The following is a 16,833-nucleotide window of genomic DNA, read 5'->3' on the forward strand; positions in this document are numbered from 1 at the left end:
GGAGAAATAGACTGCAATACAATAATCATAGGGATCTCAACACCCCACTGTCTCCTTTAGACAGATTATATAGACAAAACATAAATGAAGAGATACAAAATATAAATGACACCATACATGAAATGGACTTGACAGATATCTACAGGGTATTTTCACCCAACAACCAAAAATTATACATTTTTCTCACCCCCATGTAGAATATTTTCAAAGGCTGATCACAATATAGGGCACAAAACAAGCCTTTACAAATTCAAATATATAGAAATTATATCCAGCATCTTTTCTAAGATGGAATTAAACATTAAATCAACAACAGAAAGAGCCCTCAAAAATACACAAATATGGGAACCAGCAGTTAGCGTAATGGCTATGTCGCTGGACTCCCACGTAGTCGACCGCGGTTTGTGTCCCGGACCCGGTGGCTTAAAACTCACGCCGGGCGCTTGTGCGTGCGTGCCCAAGATCCCGAGAGGAGAATGGAGGAGAAGGGATTGCGGCGTGACCATCCCCCCTGGGGGGTGATTTCTCGCTTTCTGTCTCTATGTCTCTCTCTGTCTGTCTGGCGAGCGCACGCGCCCTACAGTGAAAATCTTTCAAAAAAAAACCAAAAAACCACACATACACACAAAAAAATACACAAATACATGGAAACTAAACAACCTACTCTTAAATGATTTTACAGCTACAGAAGAAATTAAGATTGAAACCAAAAGGTTCATAGAGAACAATGAACATAATAATGAACAAACAAGTATTTATAACTTTGGGACACAGCAAAAGCAGTCATAAGAAAGTTCATAACATTTAGCACTCACAAGAAAAAAGCAGAAAGGTGGCAAATAACCTAACCACACAACTTGGGGAACTGGAAAAACAACAACAACAACAAACCAAAAAAATTCTAGGAGAGGAAAAAAATAATAAACATTCGAGCAGAAATAAATGAAATAGAAAATAAAAGAACTATACAGAAAATAAACAAAACCAATAGCTGGTTCTTTGAGAAGATAAACAAAATTGACACACCGTTAGCTAGATTATTCAAGAAAAACAGAGAAAGGAACCAGATAAATCAGATCACCAAGGAAACAGATGTTATCACAACAGACATACAGAAATATTAAATATTATCAGAGAATACTGTGAGTGACTATATGCCAACAAACAAAACCTAGATGAGATGGAACAATTTCTGATACATATAACTTACCTAGGTTGAACCAGGAAGACATAGAAAGTCTCAGTAGACCAGTACAAGCAATAAGATTGAATCAATAATAAATAGTCTTCCAATAAAGAAAAGCCCAGGTTTTGATGGCTTTAATTCTGAGTTCTACAAAATTTTTAAAAAAGAACTAATCCCAGGGGACCAGCAGATGGCATGGTGGTTAAGGCCCTGGACACTACTACATGGCTGACCGTGGTTCAGGTCCTGGACCTGGTGGCTTGCTTTCTCACTTTCCCCCTTTCTATCTGTCTCTCTTTGTCTCTCTTTGGTCAAATTAAAATAAATGAATGAATAAATAAAAATAAATAATTAAAAGAAAAAAATTAATCCCAATTCTCCTCAAACTATTTCTCCCAAATTCATTTTACAGTCTCCATCATCTTAATTCCAAAACCAGACAAGGACATGACAATAAAAAAGAAAACTTCAGGCCAATATCCCTGATGAATATGGATGCAAAAATTCTCAACAAGATACTAGAAAATCATATTCAGTAACATATTTAAAAGATTATACACCATGACCAAGTAGACTTTATTCCAGGAATGCAAGGATGGCTCAATATATACAAAACAAATATTATGCATCATATTAACAAAAGGAAAGATAGGGACCAGCAGTTGGCATAATGGTTATGTTGCTGGACTCCCATGTAGTTGACTGTGGTTCGAGTCCTGGACCCAGTGGCTTAAACTCACACTGGGCACATGTATGTGTGTGCCCTAGATCCTGAGAGGAGAATGAAGGAGAAGGGATTGCAGTGTGGCCAACCCCGCCCCCGGGGGAGGGGAGTGGAGTGATTCCTCACTTTCTGTCTCTCTGTCTCTCTCTTTCTGGCGAGCGCACATGACCTACAGTAAAAGCCTCTCCAAAAAAAACAAAACTGAAACAAAAGGAAAGATAAAAACCATATCATCTCAAATGATATATAAAACGCATTCTATAAAATACAACATACCTTCATGATTAAGACTTTCAGGAAAATAGTCATAGAAGAGAATTTCCTCAACACAATAAAAGCCATCTACGAAAAAGCCACTGCTAACATCATACTGAATGGGGAAAAACTGAAAGATTTTCCACTAAAAAATGTAACAAGACAAGGCTGCCCTCTTTTTCCACTCTTTTTAACACAGTACTGGAGGTTCTCACCAATGCCATCAGACAAGATAGTCACATAAAGGGCACCTAAATAGAAAAAAAGAAGAGGTGAAAGTATCTCTATTTGCAGATGTTATGATGCTATATATAGAAAATTCAAATGAATACACACACACACACACACACACACACACACAAAACCCTCCTGGAAATGATAGATGAATATAGTAAAGTGACAGGATACTAAATCAACATACAAAAATCAATAGCATTTTTATACACCAACAATGGACAAACTGAGACAGAATTAAAGAAAGAAATCCTACTTACAATAGCCATAAAACCAATAAGGTATCTAGGAATAAACCTTACCAAAGATGTCAAAGATCTTTATAAAGAAAACTATGAAACACTAGAAAAAGAAATAAAAAATGTTACAAAAAAGTGGAAAAGCATCCCGCATTCCTTGATGGAAAGAATTAACATAATCAAGATGTCAATCCTACCCAAATTAATCTACAAATTTAATGGAATCCCAATCATACTACCAGAGATATTCCTCACAGAAATAGGTAAAAATAATCATAAAATTTGTGTGGAAGCATAAAAGATCCCATATCACCAAAGCAACAGTGTGCAAGGGTAGTAAAGTAAGAGGCATCTCACTTCCTGACCTCAAAACATATTACAAAACTGTGATAATTAAAAGAACATGGTATTGGCACAAAAACAGACAGATAGTCTAATGGAACAGAATTGAGAACCCCCAAATGAGCCCCAAAACATACAGTCAACTGATCCTTGACAAAAGGCACAAGATAATCCATGGGGCAGGGGGAGGATCTCTTCAGCAAATGGTGCTGGGAAACTGGATATCCACCTGCAGAAGAATGAAACAGGAACTTTATCTCTTACCACTAACAAAAAATTACTCAAAATGGATTGAGATTCTAAACATAAAACCTCAAATTATAAAAATACTGGTCAAAAACACAGGAAAAACTCTTAGAGACTTAGGAGTAGGCAAAGACTTACTGAAGAAGACCTCCAACATATAGGCAGTAGTCCCAAAAATAGACAAATGGGACTATATTAGGTTGAGAAGTTTCCGCATAGCAAAAGAAACAATAAGTAGAGTGAGAATACAACCCTCAGAATGGGAGAATATATTTACAAACTATACCTCAGATAAGGGACTGATAATCAGAATGTACAGGGAACTCCCAGAAGCTTATGCTCCTACACAAAAAAATCAAATGAAAGATGGGAAAATGAACCAAATAGACAATTCTCCAAAGAAGAAATACAAACAGCTCAAAAGCATATGGAAATGTGCTTGATATCTCTTATCATAAAGGAAATGCAACTCAAAACCACAATGAGATACCTCTTAACCCCAGTCAGAATGTCTAAAATTAAAAAAAAAATAAGTAATGATTAAGGGCCGTTGAGGCTGTGATGATAAGGGAACTCTCCTACAATTTTGGTGGGAATGCAAATTAGTACAACCACTTTGGAGAGTGATAAGATTCCCCAGAAACCTACAAATAGAGCTACCATATGGTCCAGTAATTCCAATCTTAAGTACTTATTTCCCAAAGGATAGAAAAACCCCCAGTTGTAAAAACATTCTCACATCCATATTTTTTGCAGCATTATTTACAATTGCTAGGACCTGGAATCAACTCAAATGTTCAAAAACAGGAATGAATTGAAAAAATGTGGCATATATACTCCATGGAGTACTATTCAGCCATAAGAAACCATGAGGCCCTGACATATGATGCAAAGTGGATGAATATGGAAGACAATTCTAAGTGAAGCAAGCCAGACTATGAGAGACAGACTTTGTCCCCACGCAATATATACCAACTGTCTGTGCTCTATAGCAGAAACGGAGAGTTTGGAAGATATAGTAGCAGGGATGGCAGTTTCAGATACTAGCGATAGAAAGAATAGGGGTAAATGGGGGTGGGTAATGGAGGAAGGGAGCAGAATAGAGGAATTAAAAAAAAAGTAAGTTTAATTGATAAATAACTGAAAAACTATTTGCTGATGATAATGTATATAGTAATTTCTTTGTCTGGACTGATACGTACTGTATTAGTGCTGGAAAAGCAATGTTGTACACTGTATAGTGATTAAACATAAAATGAAAAATAAAAAAATAAAAAATAAATAACTCGAAAAAATAAAAAGAAAAAAGAAGGGAAGTGCCTAATCATTAAGCCCATTGTTTCTGCCACTAGAAAATTTTATAATAACTTCTGTGCCAATCCTAGAATGATCAGGAAATCATTCCCCTCTCCTTATCCTATATTTAGCCAGTTATTGCTACACAAGACTCCTTGGTATACCTTTTGAACAATTTAATAGTTTTAATCACTCCCTCTCTTACTCGTGACTTTTTGCTTGTAAAACTACCCTACATTCTTTTTTTTTTTTTTTATGGTGAAAAAGTATGTAATTAGAATTAGTCAGATGAACTCAGTTCAGATGATCCTAATTTTCTTGGCCAATCTGAAGCATCATAATCAGGAGCCAGTTGCACATACGACTTCTTTTCTCCATCAGGCCTGATTAAGGTGTTGACCTTGGCCACATAATTATCAAAGAGCTTCTTCACAGCCTGTTTGATCTTGTGTTTATTGGCCTTGATATCCACAGTTAACAAAAGTGTGTTGTTGTCTTCTGTTTTTGTTTGTTTGTTTGTTTTTTAATGGTGGACTTGATGGTTAGAGGGAACTTGAGATGGCATAGTGTTCAAGTGGTCAAGTTCCTCCTAAGTGTGCTCTTCTGAGGATGTTTGGGCTGCCTCCAGAGCTTCAGTGTCCTGGGCCTCTGGAAGGTGGGGATGTGCGGATCTTCTTTCTTTTGTGGCTGGGTATGTCTTCCAGCACTGCCTTTTTGGCTTTCAAATCCTTTGCTTTGGCTTCAGGTTCGGGAGGGCAGGAGCTTGCTTCTTTGCTTTTGGCACCATGTTGGCAAAAAGAGTCCTATCCTGCCTTCTATAAGACCTCAATGCACATCATTTAGGGTAACTTGGCTACTGTGTGTCTACTTGATTGTCTTCTTTTTGGCCCAGATAAATTCATCTTTGCTTAGTTCACTTTACTTCAGACTTCTTTTCTTAGGTTGACAGTAAATACATAATAAACAAAAACAAATAAGCAATTAATATAAATGTATGATAATAAAAATATTAATAATGAAATCAGGTTAAAAAGATAGAAAGTCAAGGAAGTGAAGTATCTAGATAGCTCATTGAATAAATGTTATTTAAATAGGATTGTCAAAATTAGCAAATAAAAATACAGGATGCCCCGAATGTATATTCATGGGATATACTTGTGCTAAAAATTATTCTTTGTTAATCTGAAACCCAAATTTAACTAGACATCTTCTAGTCTTCTATTTTATCTTGTAACCCAACATGCAAATCACATCTTGAGAATAATGTGAAGAAGCTGGCCATGGGGAGAACTAGAGAAAATGCTATATAGGCAGAGGATTAGCATTGTAAAATGCCCTAAATCAGGAACTTGGGGAGAGAAATGTTGGGGGATAGGGTTGAGGAATTTGTTCAGGTCAGACTGTGTGGAGCCTTATGAAGTATGGCATGGGATATCAATTTTATTTTAAGGGTGGTAGAAAGTCATGGAGGAAGTGTTTGGGAAGGAGACTGTCATGCTCTGTTACCTTTGGCTTCATGGTTGAGAATATCCTGAAGGTAAGACAGAAAGGAGAAAAACCAGTGGAGGAGGCCATAGCACTAGTTCTGGCATGAGATGGTAGGCTTGAAGGAGGGTGGAAATTGTGGAGGTGATGAGAGGTACTTTGATCTGGTATACATTTTAAAAATAGAACCAACTCGATTTACTGGAGCATTGCATGTGGGCTGTTGGGAAAAGAAGAATCAATAATGATTCCAAGGTTTTTGGTCTGAGAAACTATTTCAAAAGTTCCCAATGTTATTAGGTAGGAACAACAAATTTTTATTCAGATTCCCCACTCTGAGTCAGATACAGGATAGGCTGGAGAAGAAATGGGGAGAGATAAGGAGAATGTTCATGTATGGGAAGATGTTAAACTTGATGGATTATTATGTATCTGGAACTATTTCCATGGGTCTGCATGGAGTCTGAGTCACATTGGTTTTCCTTATGGTTTTCTGATTGTAACTATGAATTGATAAGAGATAACAAGGTGTTTGCTGTGTTCTGAAACTTGAATTCTGAGACTTAGTTCTGCATCCAGACTAATAAATTTGAGTAAGTATCTATCCAGTAGTCTTGGAGACTCACAAGTATTTCCTCTCCTTCATCCTGAATTGAGAGTATGGTAATGATGGTGTGGAATCAAGATTTCTTTATCTGTGGTAGGCAGATTTAAGAGTTTACCAAAGATGGCCACATTCTCATCCCTATAACCTTTGAATATATTATGTTATATGGCAAGGGGGAATCAAAAGTTACTAATGGCTGATCTTAATACAAGGAGATTTTCTTTGATTATCTAAACTGGTCAGATGTAATCACAAAGTTCTTTAAATGCAGAAGCAGGAGTCCTAAGAATCAGCATGAGAGTGATGTGATGTGAGGAAGACTCAACTGCCATTGCTAGTTTTAAAGATGAAAGAGGTCAAAGGACCAAGGGATTTGGAAAGCCTCTAGAAGCCAAAAAGGCAAAAAAGCAAATTCTCTCCCAGGAGCTCCAGAAAGAAGGGGAGCCTTGGATTAAGTCTAATGACACCTATTTCAGACTTCTGGCCTTTGAAAACTGTGAGATACTAAACTCGTGTTTTTTTTTTTAAACCACTAAGTTTGTAGTAATTTGTTACAACACAGTAGAAACTCAATATGATGACCAGGGTAGAAGCAGGTGAAACTACCCGGAAACCTTTCTTTGGGGAGAGCAATGTAGAACACATTCTTTCTCTTATATTCAGAGCAGTATTCAGTTTGCCCTTGCAGAAAGAACTGAAAATGAGAGAATTACCTAGATAATTGAAGGAAACATAAAATGCTATACTTCCTCTAAGTTTTCAAATCCTTGCCTCAGTTTCCAGCTCAGCTTTCCTGAACAGATATGAAGTTTTTGGCTTCAGACTGTTTCATAAAGAACATTGACTTTTCAGTGACCTCTGCCCATAAACATTAAGCTCCTTCAATGTGCAAGCTATATCTTACTCAGCAGTCTTATTTAGCACTCAGCAAATAATTGTGAAACAAAAATGAATAAGTGAATGAATAAATGAATGCATGAATAAATGAATGAATGAGTGCTTCCCTTTCCTTTCAGTATTGACCAATGAATGGGATAAGCCATTGTGTTTGTAACTACTGTTGTGTTAGACGATTGCAAGTTAAGTTTGAATTCGTGCAAGTCATTTTGCAAGGCCTGGTTTGACAGATTCATTTGTTATGCAAGGTCATATTGTTGTAATTGTTGTCCCTTAGCATAAATATGGGCCAGGAACCAAGCATTAAAATGCAGTAAGTCCTTGGCATCTAATCTCTTCCTTTGTTGCTTGACCTGATCTCTGACAGACTGGAGAACCTGCCTGAAAAGTCATCTGCAGCCCCACTGGACTGCTGCAAGAATGACAGCTCTGGCTCAAAACTGAGAGCAGGACAACGTGAGGGGTGATGTGGGCAGTCCGCAGGGGAAATTGGAACTGAGTGTGCCTGGTGGACTGGGACTGAGGGCAGGCAGGGAGGAGTGAGAGAACATTAAGAGAACTGTGTGAAGCTGTGGGTTGTTTCAGGTTAAATTTGCGATGCATTCATTTATTGATTGTTTTACAGGATGCTTTATGCAAAATGCACCACTGAAAATACCAAGAGGGAGCAGTGATGAATAACCACCATTGACATTTATTTCTTGTTTATAATGAGTCAGGCACTGCATTGAGCACTTTAAAAGCAGTATCTCATTTAATCCTCAAAACAATTTTATGAGTGCAGAACAACTATTATATTCATTAAGCTGATGGGGAAAATTAAGTTTTGTGACAGCAGCTTGCCCAAGGGTACCCAGGAAGTGGCAGAACTAGATATTCAAACTGAGGTCTGAGCCAAAAACCTATTTTCCTAAACACTATGCACTATGACTTGGTCTTTAATCACTGAACCTAATAATCGAATTACTCTACTTTTATTTTAGTAGAGGAAATAAGATACACAAGTCCAAAAGTTTTAATATGAGACAAGTGGGATAAATGTTGTACGAGAGGCATTAGCTCAGCATTATAGAACACGTCACTTCTGTGAATGCAATACAGACAGGATTTAAGCAGGAAGAATGTTTTACTATATGTATAAATGTGTTTGTGAAAAGTCAGGTCCTTTACCTCTGTTTATTCATGCCTTTAAAAATATTTAGTAAATACCTACCATCTGGCAGCCCTTTGGAATGCTTAAGACCAATTAAAAAATGAAACAGATAAATATATCTGCTCTCTTGAATCTATATAGCACATTTTCGTAGAGGGAGAAAAGCAGTAAAGAATAAACTACACATGTATGGTTTATACATACCAGACATATGTATGTACATATGTATGTACATATTCACTAATTCCAAGACATCTATTTAAGTGTTGGAAGGAATTAAATGTGGGGACAGCAGGTGGCATGGAGATTAAGGTGGCTGGATCCCACATAGCTGACTGTGCAGTAAGAGTCCTGGACCTTGCAGCTTAAAAATCATACCAGGTATGTGTTTATGTGTGCCCAAAATCCTGAGGAGAAAGGAGAAGGGATTGTGGCATGGCCATCACCACTGGGGGGTGATTTCTCACTTCTCAATTTTTCTCTCTCTCTGCAGTGAGTGTATGTGCCCTATAGCAAACTTAAAAAAAAAATAAAGATTTAAATACAATGGAAACAGAAGAAGTTGAAGAGAACAAGAGATACTTAGAATGTGGTAACAATGAGGTTGAGTATATCAAATATCTCACTGAATCTTTACAATAATCCTCAAAGTCTTTCTAAGTACATACTATTTTTGTTCTCTCTTTTAAAATAGGGAAACAGGGGCTTATGAAGATTAACTAGTTTATTCAAGAAAGTAATAAAACTGGGATATCAACTTGGCCAAGTGGAATATAGAGCCCATGTCCTTAATTCTTATACTTTCCTTATTACTGGTTACTGTAATCAAATTAGTATGTAAATAGATACTCTTGTTGGTCTCTAAGTCTGTCAGGGTTAGTCTTGGGCAAGATTATCAAGAAGTAAATATTTCATTCATTCATCAAACACAACATTTTGTCATATAGTTCTTAGTACCCAGGGAGATAAGTACCATACTGTCCTCCCCATATTACAGGTGGGGTACAGTAATTAGGTCACTCAAGGCTGTATTACCAGGGAGTATCAACACTAGGTTAGAAACTGAATCCTCTCTTAACTCTTTTGCAATATTTTTTTCTAGATCTAGGGGATACGTCACAATGAGAGATCTCTGACATTGGGAAGTTTATAGCCCAGCGAGAGAGATTAGTAAATATACTAGAAATAGTAAGGAGCCATTTCTTAAAGGTTGGTTGGGGTGTAGATAATGTACTGGGGTAGAGTGTCTAAGGGAACCAGTGGGCTTTTCTTCTTCCTCACCCACATCATTTTAGCCTGTCTAGTAGCATCATATGCTTCTACGATTCACTCTTTCATGAAACCTGACTTTTTCCCATCTCCTTGTGATTCTATTACAGGACCATCTTGACATATGTCAAAATGAGGTAACCAGGCTTAGAAGCTAATCTGCTGCTGTAAGCTCTGGTGGACTGTTATCACATTAACCAATGAATCCTTAGTGGATTAAGCAAATTTATTATCTGCCATGATTTTCTGGGATAGGAATTTGACAGGACTTGGCTGGGCTATTATTTTGCTCTGTATAGCAGACACTTGGGTCACTGAATGGTGCCCTACTGGGGCTGGATTGGTTTGAAGGTCCAAGATGAATTCACTGTACATGCCTGGCACCATGGTAGGACATTTGGAAGGTTGAGCTCTCTTTCCATGTAATGTCAGTATTCTACAGTGTAGTCTCTGTAGCAGATCATTATTCTTGTAGGGTGACTTAGCTGCCATGAGAGATCAAGCTTAAAGCTGCCAGCTCCTTTAAAGGCTGAGCGTTGGTCTAAAAAGCCCTCACTTTCACCATTTTCTATTGCTTAAAGACACTATAGCCTAGCCTGACTCATGTCAAGAAGCAGTACACTGTAGGATTGGCCAATGGCCTAGTGGTTAAGGGAGCCAGATCCCACATGGCTGACTTTGTGGCTTGAATCTTGACCTCAGCTGCTTAAAAGTCACTGGGCATATGTGCGAGTGTGCTCCAAATCCCATCAGAACAGAAAAGTGGAGAAGGGATTGCACTATGAATCTGCCCTATTGAGAGGTGCTTTATTTTTCCTTATCACTTTCTGTCAAGTGGCATGCACCATGTGGCAAATTAGAAAAAGAGAGAGAGAGAGAGAGAGAGAGAGAGAAACACACACACACACACACACACACACACACACACACACGCTATCCCTGGATGGGAAAGGTGCAAAGATTCTGTGGCCATTTTTCACTTACCACTCTTTTTCTTTTTTTTTTTTTTAAAAAAAATTACTTTATTTATTCTTATTATTTTTCAATTTTGCCCAGAGAAAGAGAGAAAGAGGAAGAGAGAGAAAGGGGAAGTGAGAAATCAAGCTATCAGGTCTGGGAGCTGAACCATGGTTGGCCATGGGGGAGTCCAGTATCTCAGTCATCATACCACCTGCCACCCCCCCCCCCACCTTACCCACCATTCTTTATATTTGATTTTGCATTCAATTCACATGAAGAATTTAATACATTTTGTTTTTCATAAAGAGATTTTTGGTATAGGGTGCATGTGCTCACCAGAGAGAAAGAAACAGAGACAGAAAGTGAGAAATCATCCTCCAGGGAATGGCCATGTTTCAATCCCTTCTCCTCCATTCTCCTCTAGGAATTTTGGGCATGTACACACATGTGTCTGATGTGAGTTTCAAACCACCAAATCTGGGACTTGTACTGTGGTCAGTCATGTGGGAGTCTAGCATCTTAACCACTACGCTGCCTGCTGACCCCAATTTCAATAAATTTTAATAAAATACTGCCTCTGTAGACTGAAGATGAGTTGCTACAGCCCTAAATATATTTAGTGTTCAAATAACACAAGAATTTCTCTGAACAGTGAATATACAGTGATTGCTTTTTAACATACACGTGTAAATTGTGAATTTCCAAGTGATATGATGAAAAGTACTGAGGGGTATTTAGAACAGCTCTGCAATTTTGGTTGTAGGAGTGGCTGTTTTCACAGTCCACAGACTGAGAGTTTGTATGGAAAGGATGCAGGTTTGGGAATCACTGTGAGTTGTCAAATTGCAGGATTATTCTCAGAGAGAGAAAGTGGGCTTCACTTAATTCCAAGAAGCAGACCTGTGGAAATTCCCAAAACATGCGAATAGAGCAAGGCTTGAGAAATAGGATTCCTTGAGGCAGCACCATGGAGAAAGCAATCTCTAGAACAATTCCAGGCACATGGTAAATGCCAATAAGCATTTAGTTAAAAGGAAAAAAAATAGTGAAGAGATGATTGTAGAGCTATTCTAGATAAGGGCCTCAGAGCATGTCGACGTGGGAATAATGAACCTTTTAGACTGGTTTGAGAGAATGAAATGAAATGATCTGTGTGAACCAAGAACCCATACTTAGCGCATGGCAGATACTAAAAATCCATAATTTTTTTTTAACTCTATTTCTTTTTTTGTCTTTCCTAAAGTGGAGTGTTGACAGCGAGAACAAGTAGAGAGTAAAAGTGAGACTAAAGGGTAGTTTTACTTTCCCAGGGTGAATATACAGAGTGGAGACCTGTCCAGTAGAGCTCTCTGCAATGATGGAAATATTCTTTATCTGCACTGTACAATATGGTAGCCACTGACTGCATTTGGATACTGAGCCCTTGAAATAAGCTGCTAGTGTGGCTGAAAAAGTAAATTTAAAATTTTAATTTTAATTAAATAGCCTGTGTGACTGGTGGTTACTGAATTAGACAAAAGGATTTGCTGGATGTTTATTTCCCATAAAGTCCCTAATGCAAGATGGTACTTATCAGTCTTTTACCTTCTAGCACAATTTAATTGCTTATTTAGGCACATTAAGGCACGGAGAACAAATGTAGAGGCCTAAATATAAGCAAAACGCAAAGACTGAAGGAAGGTAGTAATTGAGGGATCAGTTGGTCGCCCCGAACGAACAAGACCCTGGAGCATGTCGGTAAATATATATTAGAATATCACATTTTGGTTTTCAAAGAAGTTCAGGGTGCTTTTCAGCTTTATTGCAGATAGCAAATTGGGCGAAATGAGTATTATTTATATTCACCTGGTATAATTTGTTATTTGACTTTTTGACGGCAGTAATGGAACTGGAGCAGTTAAACCATGTTCTCTAGGGTACTGGTACTATTGCCAAGAGCAGAAAACTTTCATCTTCCAAAGCCTCAATCAGCCAGTTTCTTATCTGCATCCCATAAATCATCAAGAAGGAACAAGCTCATTATCTCAGCACCAGGGACAAAAGTCTTTTACATGACACTGAACTTCTGACTACTGCAAACATGGCAGCTTGCCATCATATCTTTAACAGGTGTGTTGGTTCCTTTAACAGACTGAGCCAAAAGTTTGAGGTTATGGCCTGAAATTTCAATTTTCTTATGTATTGTAACTTGCAGTGGGCCCATATCCAAAGGTAATTGGGCCCAGTGGTCTATGGAGTTACGTCAATGTTTTTTAGTTTTAATAGGTTTGGAGAACGAGAAGTGGGAATTTCTGTCCCTGAAGACACTCTTACAGGCTAGGAATTAGGTGAAATTCTCTGCTCTATTCTGGGATACTGTTTTGATGCTGCTATTTTAAAGAACTCAGTAGAGGCTCCCAGGTATAGGCTGTTAAAATTTTCTATATCTTCATCATGTAGGTCCTTCTTTACATAACAGGGTTGTTTAGGTTTTGGAGTCATTTAAATTATGTAATTCCTGTGTCATATAGAATTTCCTTTGATTCTTAATAATGTAATCATATCCCTGGAAAATATATCTCAACTTTTACCTCTCTAAGGATAGAAATGTTGTAAATGTTGCATGGAGTATTCCAAATCTGAAAATTTACCTGTTTTCTGATGAGGAAAAGTAATTTATTAGTAATAAAAAAAAGGATACACTCTAAAACAGGTGTGGGAAACCTTTCCTGTAACAAATCAGATGAATATTTTAGGCTTTTGGTCAACGTGATATGTGATGTCTGTTGTAACTACTCAAATTGGTGGCAAAAGTATGATCAATACATAAGGGAATAAGAACGGTTGTGTTCCAACAAACTTTATGGACACCGAAATGTGAATTTCATGTAATTTTCCATTGTAATAAAATACTGTTTTTTCTTTTGATGTTTTTTAACTATTTAAGAAATGGAAAAACCATCGTGACCTCTTAGGCTGTTTAAAATAACAAAAACAAACAAAAATCACCCAAACAACCAAGATGGCTTATCAGATATGGCCTGTAGACTTTAGTTATTTGTCCCCTACTCTAAAAGATATACACACAAATGACTTGAGTGTAACTATTTTATAAACTTTTTTGCAGATATCAGTAGGCTCTATCTTTTTACAGTTGTGGAAGACTTTATGTTTTCACCTTTATATATAGAAATCAACACTACCATTTGTTTATAATGAACATCTTTATAAGTGGGTATTTTTATAAAATGAAGGAAAATCAAAGCATTTTTATTGCACAGTAAAAGGATAACTGATCAAAGTCTTGGGAGCCCAGGATTTTCTGTTCAGTTCTAACACAAAAGCTTATTACATTGGATTTTCTCATCTCTAAAATGAGTATGTGTCTGACTCTCCCACTCTCATAGGGCTGTTGTGAACACCAAATGAGAAAGTACTTTTTAAAATACTTGGCAAAGATTGAGTACTACATGTGTGTAGGAAAATTTTCCAGGAATATCCTAAAAATTCTTGGGCTGGTATATTGTATAATTTCTCTCAGTAATTGTGTGGAAAAAATACTTCAGAAGTAGATGGGTATAGAAAGATACTTATATATTCATACAGAGATGACATGAGAAAAAGAATCTACCTTGAATGTTTTATTTTTTAGCAGCATTAGCAATTTTGCCATGAGTAAATATTTTAAAACCATGCTACAGGCCCAGCAGTGGCATAGTGGTTAAGGCACTGGACTCTCACGTAGTCAATTGTGGGTTGAGTCCCAGACCTGGCAACTTGAAACTCATGCTGGACACATGTGCGTGTGTGCCCAGTATCCTGAGAAGAATAGAGAAGGGAATGCAGTGTAGTCATCTCCCTTGGGGAGTACTTTCTCGCTTTCTGTTTGTTTGTCTATCTGTCTGTCTCTCTTTCTGGAGAGCACACGTGCCCTATAATGGGATGGAAAAAAAAACTCTAAAAAATAAAAAAATACTACTTCATTTAAAATATTAATACCTTTCTGACTTATCCTAAACCCTAAAATGGCCAAAGGGATGAAATATGCTAGCAGTACCTCATGAATGGGAAGATTTATAAAACAATGGGTTGAGGATTGGATTAAAGAAGACAAAGGCTCCATATGAGTAGTTTTTCTTAATATTAAAGGTTACCAGTTAATAAATAAACAAGAGATCTATTTGACCTTCTGCCCTTTGGAGATATATTGGCAATAAATAATTGTGTGCATGTGTGTGTTTGCATGTGTGAATGTGTGTGTGTGTAAATGTAAGTGTAAATATGGTACAATGCAAAAGTTATTTCAAGAGTGAAAAATAGTCAGCTTAAAATCATTTAGTTTTTTTCATTTTAGTTTAGTCAATTTTGTTAAGTGGCCTTTTTTTTTTTCCTTTTGACCTGCAAAAAAGCAATTCAATGAAGACAAGAAAACGTTGTGAAAGATTAAATTTTTGTTTATGTTTCTTAGGATAGGAAATCACTTGTACCCTAAATGGAGAGTTTTAATTAAAATAGCTGAGAAACCAGGAAAGTGAAGGAGAAAGACAGTTAAATATTTTTTTATATGTACGTTAGTTTTTTTTTTTTGTGTTTTCTTCATAAAAGTTGAATTTCCCTTCTGGGCTTTGCTGTATAGTTTGTATAATTATTTTGGAAAAATGAGAAATGTGGAAAGAAAAATGAGGTATTTTAGAATTAACCCCAAATATATGCTACATCTGGCTGATTTCTGATAACTCTCCAAGTAAAATCACAGTGGAGTAGATGTCACAAAATATGATGATATAAAGTTTTTTTCCCTCATTTTTGACACTCATTTTTACAGTGTTGAATCTCTAGCCTTTTATTTTTACTTTCTGCTATACACCTAAAATATTTACATAATCTTTATTCTTTTTTTTTTTTACTTTTTTTTTTTATTATCATAATCTTCTTTATATTACATTGGATTACATATAACTTTACATTGACTTCCATTGCTTTTTCAAAAGGGAATGCCATGCATGTCAGTCAATACAGAGGCATCGATCTCCCCGCTTTATCATTCAAAGTCTTTTCCATGCATTTCCCAATAATTATTATTATTATAATTTTTTAAAACAGTCAATCACTATTTCTCATTTTGCTTGTTAAAAGACATCACCCATCATGAAATACTTCCCAGACCAGTCCAGTTGAGAATACTATACACGTCATCTTCAACAGATAATAAACCATATCTGTTTCTCACTAACATCCCCTCTATTGTTCACTTGCTATCTTTCTCTATCCTCTTCTCTTTCTTTTTTTTTTATAGTTTATTTTTTATTATAATTTTTCCCCATCACAACACACAAATGAATTTTCCATCCAAAATACACTGTGCATTGGCTCAATCAAGCACGTCAACATATATGTTCTCAGCAAATAATTTCCCAATTCTTGTGTCCTGCATACCTTGCCTTTTGTTTTACCATCCTAGATTCCCCATCCCCCTCCCTCTGTTATGACCCATCCTCCTCCCACATTGTCCCTGTCATCCCCGATTGCCCTCCGTGCCTCACCCCTCCCCAAATGATCTGTCAGTGATCTTAATTAGTCTAAGTCTCTCCAATAGTTATCACAGCTGACACATGCCTCTACATGAACTCAAGTCTGACTTTAGGCCTAAACCCCATTGGGTAAAAAGAGCATACTATAAAGTAGAACCCAACTGGGCCCATACCGCTCACTGCAGCCATCAAATATCCATTTTTTTTTTAAATGGTACGAATAGTTTTACCATTTTTTTTGTTTGTTTTTTGTTTTCGTTTTTTTTTTTTCCCTAACATTCATTCCCTGAGCATCATCACAGCGTACTAAATGTAATCTCCCATCTAGAATAAACTGCACAGTGACCCAATCAAGCATGTTATCATCAATAATATTCCACTTCTACTTTCTTGCTTATGCACATATATATGTTTTTTTTCCTCTTCCTCT

The 16,833-nt window shown here is 36.9% G+C and overlaps 2 pseudogenes; one reads left to right on the plus strand and one right to left on the minus strand.

Annotated features, from left to right (window-relative positions):
- Positions 1–4,802: 4,802 nt before the first annotated feature.
- LOC102492336 (60S ribosomal protein L23a pseudogene) lies at positions 4,803–5,309 on the minus strand (annotated as a pseudogene).
- Positions 5,310–6,038: 729 nt separating this feature from the next.
- The window catches only part of LOC114009379 (ENTH domain-containing protein 1 pseudogene), a 22,531-nt pseudogene continuing 11,736 nt past the window's right edge, over positions 6,039–16,833 (plus strand).

Source organism: Tupaia chinensis, unplaced genomic scaffold, assembly GCF_000334495.1.
Source record: "Tupaia chinensis unplaced genomic scaffold, TupChi_1.0 Scaffold000528_1, whole genome shotgun sequence".
Classification (NCBI taxonomy): Eukaryota; Metazoa; Chordata; class Mammalia; order Scandentia; family Tupaiidae; genus Tupaia; species Tupaia belangeri.